The sequence below is a fragment of the Fukomys damarensis genome, unplaced genomic scaffold, assembly GCF_012274545.1.
Source record: "Fukomys damarensis isolate Sample0158 unplaced genomic scaffold, DMR_v1.0_HiC HiC_scaffold_16, whole genome shotgun sequence".
Lineage (NCBI taxonomy): Eukaryota > Metazoa > Chordata > Mammalia > Rodentia > Bathyergidae > Fukomys > Fukomys damarensis.
The window spans coordinates 131081876-131094990 of NW_022900928.1; the positions used below are offsets into that span (position 1 = coordinate 131081876).

General features: G+C 43.9%; 1 long non-coding RNA gene across 1 annotated transcript; it reads right to left on the reverse strand.

Annotated features, from left to right (window-relative positions):
* Nucleotides 1–3264: 3264 nt before the first annotated feature.
* On the reverse strand, nt 3265–12793 carry LOC104863599. Its single transcript, XR_780615.1, has 5 exons — nt 12331–12793; nt 11990–12116; nt 10545–10668; nt 6355–6518; nt 3265–3328 (listed from the first exon to the last, which is right to left on the reverse strand). It is a non-coding gene; the product is annotated as an uncharacterized LOC104863599 (long non-coding RNA).
* Nucleotides 12794–13115: the final 322 nt, after the last annotated feature.

A 13115-nucleotide genomic window follows, 5' to 3' on the forward strand; every position in this document is an offset into this window, starting at 1 on the left:
GTCACCATGCGCTCTGCCCCCGCAGCTCAGGCTGTTTCTGAGAACAAACATGATCTGATCCCGCCAGGCTAGACCTTCGGTGATTAATTTGCCATTAAACAAAGCAACCGTGTGGTTTTCTGTTTGAGTGATGCACACCTGCCCTCCACGCTGGGGTTGGGGAATATGGTCAGCACTATTTCTCTCTTGGCTCTAACCTCGGCAGAAATCTCAGTACAAGACAAACAGTGATTGAGTTTCCATAAAAATGTCATAGTGCCACCAGAAAGCTGTGCACCAGGAAGGCTTTGGCCTCTCTCCAGATGCAGGTGCGACTTTCTTCCTGCAGCGTCATCAGAAGCATTGAGCGCAGCCCTAGGAATGTGCACCTGGATAGACAGTGTTTACTCTCTTGTCTCTTCATAGCTGAAGATTAAAAATTGCCCAGAGTTCAAACATTTGATGTTCTTCCTTGTTCTCCATCACTAGCAGGCCTCAGTGTGGCCTGACTTGTTGCCAGTATGTCACACGCCACACTGCTCCTCCCTTCCCAGGTCACTGTGCGTGGGAAAAGCTGGGCAGTCGGTTCTCATCACCTCTGGGACCTTTGCAGCCCAGAAATCTGGCAGTGCCCTCAAGTTTGGACAAAGATTCCTAGGCTGTTATGTTCCAGATGACAGCAAAAGGTTTGATTCTGCTCACAAGTAATTTTATACACATTTGACAACATGTTGCTTCATTTTTTCAGGTATTATAGGATGTCAGGGGCCATGGAGAGTGCATGTAAGAGAAGTACAGAAGGGTCAAGGTAGAAACTGCTCTATAGAATGTTTCCTACTGCAGAGATGCCAAGTTTTATCTTTTCTGTTCTTTTAAAATGAACCTGGGTTTCAAGTAAGTTCCTTTTCAAACGAATAGATTGGTCATCTCTGCGTTTCAGAGACCATCCCTTCTTGCTTGCTTTGTTCTCTCGGCATCCCCGTCAGATCAGACTTTGGGCCAGAGGGAGGATCTGGGGGAGGAGATGGCCCGCCTACATATCTGGCTGGGCAGGCTGAGGTTGAAGTCCAAGCAGAAGCTGCAAGTAGTGATGCTGTTGCTATGGTAGCGGCTGTGGCTTCTGGTCTAAAGCATAGGAAATTTCTTACTGGGGTAAACTGCAGTGGGCTTGACGGGCTACACAGGGGCAGGGGCAGCAGTGATGTCTGAGTCTGTTCGGGTTACTGTAAGGCAGCAAAGGCCAAAGGGCTTATACAATGGGTATTTATTCCTTGTCATTCTGGAGTCTGGGAAACCAAGTCCAAGAGCAAGTTGTCGGCAGATTTAGCTCCTAATAAGGGTTCTCAGTTTGGGACTTACAGGTAGCTCTTTACACATCAGAGAAAGCAAGGCTTCTCTTTATTATAATTGTCTCTTCTTTTTCTTCTAATGGAAGGACATTAATCCCATCATGGGGCCCCACCTTCATGATCTCATCTAAGCCAAATTATTTCCCAAAGACCCCACCTCTAAACACCACACTAGGAATGCAGGCTTCAACATATGAATGTGGGAGGGGACACAGTTGGTTCAAAACAGGCATGATGAGGCATTTTGTACACACAGCAGTGACAGTGCACTCTCCAGTAAGTTCATGAACTCTGAGAGGCACCCCCACATCCCATGTCCGGGGCTACCTCATGTCCAGGACAGTAGAGGCGCTGCTCCCATGTCTTTGGACTCTCACCACGAATCCCTTCCTTCTGCTCCCCATCTCTCTCTGCAAACAGTGGATTCCCCAGTGAGAACCTGTCCTTCTGGAGAGGCCAACAGGCAGAGGAAGAAGAGCTACCCAAACCTGCTCATCCTGATGGGTTTGCCAACCATGTTCAGGCACACAGTACAGCAGTGGTCAGTGAGCAAAGCTGCAGGTCTGAGACCCCAGATTTCTCCAACCAACTGACTGAGTGTGCAAATTTGTCCCAAGGCCACACTCTTTCGCATCCCCTTTTTTGAGTCCGCCTTCATCTGCACCCTCAACCTTGTAAGGCCCTCTGCACCACCCTGAGTGCCCCTAGAGTTGATGGTCTCCTTGCACAGGTGTGTTTATCTCCCTACTTGCATTTCAACAGCCTCGTAACATGGGATGTGATGAGGGGTCCTGATACTTATGAATGGCTTCACGTTTTCCATCCTTGGTGGTAGATTGCACCAGTCGTTATCTCCCAGTGATCTAAATTCTGCAAAGGCGCAAACAGTTACTTTGTGCTGCTTCTAAAATTAGAATTAAAATGAGCTGAATATTACCTCCACTGTCCTGTGGTTTTGTGCTGTTGGTTATGCAGTTCTATTTTATTTCAAAAGATCTCTGTTCATTCACAAAATACTATTTGAATGTGGCCATATTAATACAGTTAATGATCAGCCTTTCGATCAATAATTTGTTTGCTAATACGTTCCCCCTGCCTGAACCCTCTGACAGTTGACCAGGGGAAAATTCCTTTTATAAAAAATAATCTGGTCCTTCATGTAAGAAGCTTAGAAGTCACTACTCTGTAAGAGTAAGAAAGCTGTACAGACTGAAAAATCAACAACTTCTTAGATCTGCCAGAAAGATGGGGTCACAGGGAAAACTGATACCCCCAAAGATGGGGGATATAGATCAGTGGATACAGAGGATCACAATTCACAGACTTCTGTAAGCTCAAGGTAGATAAGTCTGAGAGTCAAAAACTCCAAGAGGCCCCAGTCAGAGGTACAGGTACTCTGACGCTAATGGAGCTCTACCTCTAGAACTTCTACCAGGTCCTTGCAGAAAACACCATCCATGTACATCTTGTCTACCTTTCAGAAAAACTACAAGGTAGGGCCGAGGGTTTAGCTCAGTGGTGCCGCTGCTTGCCTCGAAAGCGTAAGGGCCCGAGTTCGATCCCTGGTACCAAAAAAATTAAAAAATAAAAAAGAAGAAAAATCACAAGGCATACTAAAAGGAAAAAAAACATGCATGTTGAAGAGACTGAACACTATGAAAAGAAGAGTAGATACATCCGGAATGTGGGAATTGTCAGATTTATGTTATAGCACCTTAGTTCATCGCCACTACTATAACAGAATACTGCAGTGGATAAATTTTAAAGATAGAACTTTATTTGACTCATGGTTCCAGAGGTGGGGAGAACATACATTCCCTGTTTCATGGCTGAGTCCTATGTCTGCGACAAGGTCATTAACTGAATTGGTCAGTGATGGAGGAACTGTATATAGTATATATATATATATATATATGTTACAACACTTAAACAAAGAGATGGTCCAAGGAGACTCCAACTTGATGACTTTGCTCTTATTTGCATAACTCTCATGCGCAGCCCTGTAAGGTATAACAGAACATAAAACTACAGTATTATACCATATGGTATGATCAGCAACAATTACAGTGCTATATAAACAAAGTATGCCGTACAAAAAAAAAGACACTGAAGCTCAATGAACAAGATGTACCTAACAGCAAGTCTGAGCGGCCAGTCCCAAATCTGAAGGGTTGTTAAACAGGTAGCTCACCACTAGATGAAGGACTGGGGAGGCCCTCAACACGTCCGGTGAGTGGAGATGTCACATGGCCAGAGAACAAATGAGAAAGAGGGAGAGAGAAAGAATGATGAAGTTTGCTGCCAAGAGTCCTGCCTTGCTAGGAATGTCAGAAGATATTCTTCCAACAAACGGAAATTATAGGTCAGAAACTTGGATCTGCATAAGGACCTGGAGAGCGTTAAGAAATAGTAAGAGGTGAAAACATGTTTTTCTCATTTTTATTTAGTCTAAAAGACAACAATTAGTTCCAAATAATAATAGTGACAATGCATTCTAACATATTATATGCCTATGTGAAAATACAATGAATGGAAACAATCACACAGAAACAAGAGGGAGAAATCAAAAATCTTTTATATCATAATAATACATAATCAATTACTAAAAGGTATTAAAGTGTTACCTTATATGTGAGGAAATAAGTGTTATTTGGAAGCAGGATTAGTCACAAATGTATACTGCAAGCTCTAGGGCAATCACTGCAAATTGTAACAAAAAGAAATACACTAAGAAAAGGAGGAAAGGGCCAGGGATTTAGCCCAGTGGCGCCGACGCCTGCCTCGCAAGCACAAGGTTCCGAGTTCACTCCCGGTACCAAAAAATAAGGGAGGAAGATAGAATTATATAAAATGCTCAACTGAAACCCCCCCCAAAAGAAGAAAAAATGTAGAAGACAAAAATAGGAACAACAAACAAGGGCAACAGGTAGAAAACAATAATGAAAGTAAACATACTAATCGAACCACATCAATAATCCATTTAAACATCAACTATGTAAATACACCAAATTAAAAGACAGACATTTTCAGGGTAGATTAAAAAAACAAGAACTAATATATATCTTCTCTACAAAAAGACCCACTTTAAATACAAGGACCTATGTAAATTAAAAGACTCAGAGAAAGCTGTACCATGCTGACACTGATCAAAGGAAAGCAAGAATGGCTGTATTAACTTCAGGAGGAGCTGGCTTCCAAGCAGGGAAAGTTATCAGGGATAAAGAGGGGAATGAACTGATGATAAAGGGGTCTGTTCTCCAAGAAAACAAAATACTTCTTAATGTGTATGCTCCCAACAACAGAGCTTCAAGCTCTGAGAGGCAAAAACTGATAGGATGCAAGGAGAAACAGATGAACCCATTATTGTAATCAGAAGCTTTAATATCCCTCTATCAGATATAAATTCTGTGGGCAGAAAATCAGTAAGCACATGGTTGAATTCAACAGTGCCATCAATCACCTGGACATAATTGACATCTACAGGCTGCTTTGTTCAATAACTGCAGATTACACGTCCCTTTCGCAATGATCACCCAAAGAGACCAAATTCTGGGCCATGAAACACACCTTGACAAATTTAAAGCAGCACAGAAATTGCACATTTACTCTCAGGCCACCAGAATGGAATTAAACTAGATATCTACAGCAGAAAGATATCTGGAAACTGACAAAATACTTGAAGATTAAATGACATGCTTCTCAATTGCATATGGCCCAAAGAAGAAATTTCAAGAGTAATTTTAGAAAATATTTATAACTAAATAAAAATACAATGTATCAAGGCTCGCTGCATGCAGTGAAGGCAGTGCTTAGGAGGAACCCTAGAAGTAATGAATGCACATAAAATTGAGAGGAAACACTTTAAGTCAATAATCTAAGCTTATACCTTCAGAAACCAGAAAAAGAAGAGCAAATTAAATCCCAAGTAAATGGAAGAAAAATAATAAAGAGTAAAGCAAAAATTATCAAATTAAAGATGGGAAATAAACAGAGAAAAATCAATGAAGCCAAATACTGGCTCTTGGAAAAGGTCAATAAAATTGATCACCTCCAGGTAGGCCAACAAGTAAAAGAGCGAAAGGACACAGTTGCCTGTATCAGAAATGAAAGACAGGACATTGTGACAGCTCCCACGTCACATGGATAATAAGTGAATACTATTAAAATTTTACATCCACAAATTTGATGACCTAGATGAAACAGAGCAATGCCTTACATGGTGTAGTTTACATAAAGAAATAGACAATGTGAATAGGTCTGTGTCTATTAAAGAAACTGAATCAATAACTTTCCAAATAGGAACCTACTAGATGTGTTCACTGGTGAACGCTACTGAACAACCTTTTATGGAAGACAAAAGCAAATCTGAATGAACTGACAAAAGACTCTGAAGATTGATAAATGACAGAGCAAGGGTGATGTGCAAAAGCCAATCATCTGACTCCATACCAAGAATGAACATGAAGTGGAACTAAAAACACATTACCACTGGTATCAGCACCCCAAAATGGAAAGGTATAAATCTAATATAGTGCACAGAAGGTCTACTGAAGGAAAACTACAACATTCTCGTGAATGATATCAAAGTACTGTCAAGATGTCAGTTTTTCCTCAGTAAACCAGATTCAACACAATCCCAGAAAGTTATTTTGTGGAGATCCATACTGATTTTAGTTTTCAGGGAGATACAAATAATCCAAAACAGATAACTCAGTGTTGAAGGATAAGAAGAGTGCCAGGGAAGACACTACTCAACTTCAAGATGTATGCAGATCTCACCGAAGCAGATATACAGTGGACAAATAAACATATGAAAAATATTCAACATCGTCAGTCATTAAAGAATTGCAAATTAAAATAACGAGATACTAATGCACATCTGCTAGAGTGGCTGAAACCAAAACTGCCAACTGACGGTGAGAAGGGGCCTAACAGGAATTCAGTCTATTGCTGTGGGAATGCACCACGGTACAGTCACACTGGATGACAGTCTGGAAGTTCCTTACAGAACTAAACATACTCTTACCTTGTGGTTCAGCAATTGTATTCCTCAGGATTTAGCCAAATGAATCTAAAACACAGTCACTCAAAAATTTGCTCACAGATATTTCCAGAAGCTTCATTCGTAACTGTCCAAAGTTGGAAGCAGCCAAGGTCCCTTTGTGGGAGACTGGATAAACTGGGGTGCATCTGGGGAATGAAATACTATTCAGCACTAAAGAGAAAGGAGCCCTCAATCCAAGAAAGACATGGAGAAAATTTAAATGTCTGCTGCTGCAGGAAAGAAGCCCATCTGAAAAGGTACACTGGGATTTCAACTAGATGACATTCTGGAAGGGGCAAAACTGAAGCCTGGAGAATGGTAAGCGCTTTTCACTTTCTTGGGAGGGAGGGAGTAGCACACAGAACACTGGGGTTTTTCAGGGTGGTGAAACTTCTCTACGTTGCATTACAACGGTAGATTTATGTCCTCGCATATTTCTTCAAACTGAGAATGCACAGTATCAAGCATGGGCCTCATTGTAAACCATGGATTTTGGGGGACGATGCCGTGTCAATGTGGACCATCGGTTGTGATAAATATTTCCCTTTAGTGTGGCGTGATGCCAAGCTATGCCTGTGTGGGGACAGGGAGCAAACTCAGTGCCTTAGCACAATGCAAACATCGGATCCTACAGCTCTGGAGGATGTAAATCTGACATGCTCTTCTTGGGCCTGAGTGAAGGTGCTGGCAGTGCTGCCTTCCTGCTGGTGGCTGCGGAGGACAATGTGTCCCCCTGCTGCTTCCAGCTTCTCTGGCCACCTGCGCTTCCTGGCCTGTGGCTCCATCTCCCTCCTCAAAATGCAAAACTCTGCCTCCCTCACCACATGGTCTTCACGCTGGCCCTGCCCTTTTCCCTCCCTCATATCAGGAACCCTCATGATTACACTGAATCCACTTGGGTAATCCAGGATCACCTGCACTTCAAGATCCTTGACAACACTTGACAAATCCCTGCTACTGTGGAAGGGATGTGCTACGAACTGAACTGTGCTCCCCCAGAGCTCATCCATTGAAATTCCAATCCCTGGTTTCTCAGACTGAGACTGGTTTTGAAAATAGGCCTTTACAGAGGTAATTAATGTACAAACAGGATTATAACCCAACATGGCCAGTGTCCCTACAAGAAGAGGAAGAGACTAGGACACAGACATGAACAGAGGAAAGACACTGGAAAGACACAGTGAGAAGGCAGCTTCCTGCAAGCCAAGGAAAGAGGTTTCAGAATGGTCCTAAGCTGCTGACACCTTGATCCTGGAATTCCAGCCTCCAAGTAGGTAAGAAAATGGATTTCTGTTGCTTGAGTCATCAAGTCTGTGCTAGTTTATGGCGGCCCTAGAAGACACTGTTGTATATGCACAGACTTGGGGATGAGGATGGGGGCTCCTTTGGGGCCGAGGGTGGCATCATGCAGTTTGACACGGTACCTACAGTCAAACCACGCAGGCAGCTTGAATGCTGTAGCCCACCCAGGCACTCTGCCTGTGTTATATTGTTTCATTCTTTAAATAACCTCAGTGCCCATTACCAATGAGGATAGCGTGAGGCAAACAGATCTCCTCACAGGTAGGAGGCAAAATCAGTACTCACTTCTCTCTGAAATCTGCGTTCTCACCCCTTGGGGGAAAAAAAGAAAACATTAATAAGCAGAGTTCTCTGAACAGATACCAGTGGGGAGGATGTAGCCACCCTGTTGTCTCAATGGGCCTCTTTGGCTATCAGATGCTATGACCATTTGCTTCCTATAAAACAACTGCAGGCTCACTTTTCAGCCCACCTGCCCATCTGTCCACATCCATTAGTGGCTCCCAAGCCAATCCAGGAAACTTGGTCCTCTGAGACTACTGCAGAGACCCTGTGCAGGAGGAGACAGGGAATTCCTTTAATCCACAGGACCCTGTTAAACTCTCCCTCTTGTGTGTCTGCTTTCTTCCCCTCCAGACTGAAGGTCTGAGGCTTTTAGCTTGTGACACTAGACAGGAGTAGGGGTACTTCCAAGTTTCCCCTTGCTTGGGACCCTGGCATTCTTTGTTTTGATATCCAAATAGACACTCCCTCGGCTGGCACTCAACAGAAAATTGGCATTCTCAAAAGCCAAATGAAATCTACTTCAGAAGGGCAAACAAACTAAAAGAACAGGTAAGAAACCTGAGCCTTATTTTTCTCTGAACCAGGTAATGGCCTTGTGAGCAGCCTGGAGGAGGTGAGGGGGAGGAAAACAAAGCTGATTTTTCTGGGCTGGCTCCCAGCTGCTATAGAACATGCTGGGCCCAGGGCACTAGGTGGCAGGATTTGCTAAGCACAGCTCCGTGAACTACCAGGGCCCTCTGTGTGCAGTGCCGAGAGCAAGGCATGGTATTTTTGCCAGGTTTCAGTAACTAGGTCACGGTTAAATTGGAAAAGGTGTGTCATCCTGTGAAAGGCTGTTGCTATTTCTTTCAAAGCAGAGCTCTGCAGGACTGTGAAAGCCACCTGCCTGCTTCAGCCCTCTCCTCTCCTCTTTTTGCTCCATTTCCCCTTCCTTATTTCCCCTTCTCCAGGGGTCCTGGAGACATCACCCAGCCTGACATTTCTGGTGCCTCAGAAAACAGAGGAGGGCGTTACTTCCCACTGCAGATCATGCACTGGATCAGGAAAGTTCCAGTCCGGCACTTTACAAGGTAGCTCCTGCACTGACATACTCAGAGGGTCAACAAAATGCATTGTAAAAAGGAACCATTAGATGAAAAAAATATGCTCCAATAATTCATAAAACATACTTGTTTCTTTTGTTCTATAAACACTCTCATGTGGAAATGTTCCTTTAAACAAAGAATAAAAATGCTGGCTGGTCATGACTCTGCTCAGGTGACGGCAAGCTCAGTGGTCAACTTCAACCCTAAAATAAGCTCACTTTTTTAACTAGGATGATGCCATGCCGGGGGCATATGTGTAGTGCATGCTGGTAGATGCAAATTAGCAGACTTCCTGTGACACAGTCAGCACTCTAAACTGTGCATCCCTACATTCGCTGGTCCTCTTCTCAGATGCATTTAGGGCTTAGCCTCCCACAGGGAAGGGGCCTGATTCCATTTTTCATCTACACCTTGCAGGTGGAGGTAAGGGTCTGGACAGTTTTTGGTGGACTGGGCCCATTGGTACCCTAAGCCTGGCAGAGTAAAGCTGGTGCTTCCATACAGAGCTCTGTAGAACTGCACTGTGCTCCTTTCTCCTCCTGGGATGCCTTTGGTTGGCCCTGAACAAACTCAGCCCCATCCCACAACATCCCTCTGAGTACGTGCTCACCTCTGAGCCATCTTCCTGCATGCCTCCTTCCTTCTCTTGGTCTCTCATCCTTTCACACAGCCACAATGGACTCAATCTAGTATTGGGTTGAACAGTGTCTCCCCATAACTCATATCCGTGCGAAAACTCAGTGTGACATATTTTTTGGCAAACAAGATCTTTGCAGATAGTTAAGATGAGGTCATACTGAATCAGAGTGGGCTGCACTCCAGCAACTGCTGTCCTTAGAAGAAAAGAAACCAGAGACTAAGGAACAGAGAGAAGAGGACCATGAGGATGGAAGCAGAGGTTGGATTTCCAGGCTGACACACCAACAGATGGCAAGGATGGCTGGAGCCACCGGGATGTAGGTTGGAGTCATGGAACACAGGCCAGCTTGGACACTCCAGAAGGGAGCAACCTGCCAGCACCTTCATTTCACATTTTTGGCCTAAAGAATAAATAGCTGCTCTTGTTTAGCCCCCAGTTTGAGGTACCTTGTCATGGCAGCCCTGGGAAATTAATATACCAGCTTTCTCTCTGTTAAACCAGGTCTGGTCCCAGGAAACGGCCGTGTGTCACTTGTCCTGACAAACCCAGGACAGGCAGGCCCCAACCCCTAAGAGCACCCTCTCTTGGTTCTGCCTCCAAGGCCCTGGGATAGCCCATCTCTTCTCCCCTCAATTTCCTACTGGCAGCAGGACTCCAGTCCTCTTCAGTTTCTCCATCTCAGTTGCAAATCAGTCACAAGTCTTCAGTATCCCTTGAACCTCCCATCCCCTAGCCTTTCCCCCAGGGGTGGGCTCACACACAGCAGATCTCTTCTCCAGTCTCCTCTCCAAAGATTCTTCCCCTTGACCCCTTTGCAAACCCGGTCTGGCTGAGGCCCACACCCTGGGCAGCAGACTCACCTTGATTTCTTTGGAAAATTCTGCATATGAGGATGGTGCCAGAGAATTTTCACACACGGAAGGGTTTCTTCTCAGAATCTCCAGAAGGATCATGGCCCTGTCACATCTTGACTGTGCTTCTGGCCTTCCCAAGTGAACAGAACATAGTTTAAATCACCCACTTGGTAGTAGTCTGTTATGCCAGTCATAAGATACTAATACCCTAATAATTTTGTAAACATTTGTCCTAATCATAGCACACTGTTCTGTAGTATGAGGAAGCCAATCTGTTCTCTCTTGTAAACAGCTTAATATTTAAAATTTGAGCTACAGTGAAAATAAAAAAGCCTAAATGCCCTTGAATATTTGAATGTCTACTAGGAAGATTTCCTAGAGGTGGAATTACTGGGACAAAAGACACACCCTTTGCATTGGCACTGTACATGCCCTTCTTAGATGAAGCCTGTCATTGCAAGCCTATAATTCTGTAAATATTATTTTATACTAGTTGGTACAAGACATAATAACTCTGTGACTCATTTTTATAACAGTGATTACAAATGCTGTTCTTGTGAGCATAGAAAACAACCTCCTGAAAACCAGGCACAACCCGGTACTTAGGCTGTCCTGCTTACTTATCTGACATATTTCATTCACAATTAGCTCACTACCTCAGCGTGGGTGCCAGGTATGCATTAAAAATATGATTAGCGCCAGGGATTTAGCTGAGTGGCACCATACCTGCCTCGCAAATGCAATGTCCTGAGTTTGATCTCCGGTATCAAAAAATACATGTATTTGTGGCTTCCTTTATTAGTCTCAACTGTAAAAGCAAATCCTGAAATTTAGCAAATGATCTTGAAGGACTATGGACAAAAGTGGTTTGGGTCAGCTCTCTCCTCACTCTTTAATGCTTAATAACAAGACAGCAGAAGCTGTGGGCACTCATGGGAGCCCCAGAGGTCTCTGAACATCTTTGTGCTGAAGAAGGCAGCCTGGACGCGCCAGTGAAACTGTGCCATCTTGGTTCAGAAGACCTGGCAGTCAACTTGCTATCATCTAATTACTGTTTCTTTGGGAATATTTGTGAACATCACTTAAACCCGGTGACATATTTTGCACACAAGGACAGTGGGCTAAGCAAAGTCTAAGATTTCCAGGATTCTTTCCTGCTGATGTTCAAATGGCCCACTGGAAAGTTATCTGCATGCCTATTTCCAAGTACGAAAGCAAATATATCCAAACCACATTGTCTAGACTACTTTGAGTACTTTGCTCAATGATAGATGGGATCACAAATCAAGACCTTGTAAAAACAACCACCACAAGGCCATAATTACATTAGATTCAGCTGTACCAGGATTCTACCTCATTTTTTATTTGCATAAACATTTGATTTTTATATGAACCATCTTGATACACAGGCTTATAATTAGAAACAATAAAAGAAAGCTTAGAATTATTACCCAACTGGTCAGTGTGCTGACATACAAATCTGAATTACAAGTTTATGAGAGCTGTATGGGCTGTCGACTCCTAATAAAAATCCGTGTAATGTTGATGCGAACTCTGCAAATGACTTTCAAGTATAATCTAGAAAGAAGTTAATTAGTACGGTCAAATTAGAGATTCCTTATGGCTTTGGCAAACAACTAGTGAGTAATACTTGGTGATTCTACAAGAGGAACATAAACACATACATAGTACACACATGCTGTACCCGTATGCACACATATGGATGTACACACACAGATAGACAGATACACACAGAAATCAGAGATTGACACAGAGTAGCCATTCATCTTACTTTTCTTTGCACCTGTACTTCCGGGCCTTGAGTACGGGTGAAAGGGAGGCAGGGTCCAACCCAGTAGGATTATTACAGGAAAGAGTGACTTTTACACCCAATATCACTTTGGAGGTTTATAGTCACTGGTCCTTGAGTTGCACATGGTATCACTAGAAGACCCAAGGAAATGGACACTTGAGTCCACTGGCCAGGAACCAGCAATGAAGAGTTTGTTGCAGGGTACTGTGGGTTCAGGGCCTCCTCTTCCTCTACAAACTGGGATACGAAGTCAACACATGCAGAGGGCAGGGCTGAGGGAACCGGAGACATGGAATCAAAGCCACTGATTTCAGGGAAACCTCAGCCTTGGCCCATACCTGTACTTCCAGGGCCACCTTGCTCTCTGTGGGTTGTCATTCAGCAATGCCTGCCATGACAAAAGTGCCACCTGCGTGGCTCTCTACGTGTACAATGTATCTCACTCAGTACAAGAAACCAGAGTCCATTTGGCCAAAGCTAAAAAGCTTGTCTGAGGTCATGGGTTGTGCAGAGCAACAGCAAAGAGCAGGGCACTCAGTCTCCTGATGAGCGGCCTGGAGTTCTCTCCCACTCCGTGCCCTCTGAGGACCTTCAGTGTTCAGAGAAAACAGATAAAGCCGAGCAGCAGTGTTTGTTTGGGAGACCAGGTCTTCACAGCCTGACTTTCCGAAGCCCTTCTGAAACTGACTCGAGCCTCCAGGCACTGGCCAGTAACACTCATGTTTTGATACTGACATTTTCCTTCCTTTCCCCTCTTCATGGCT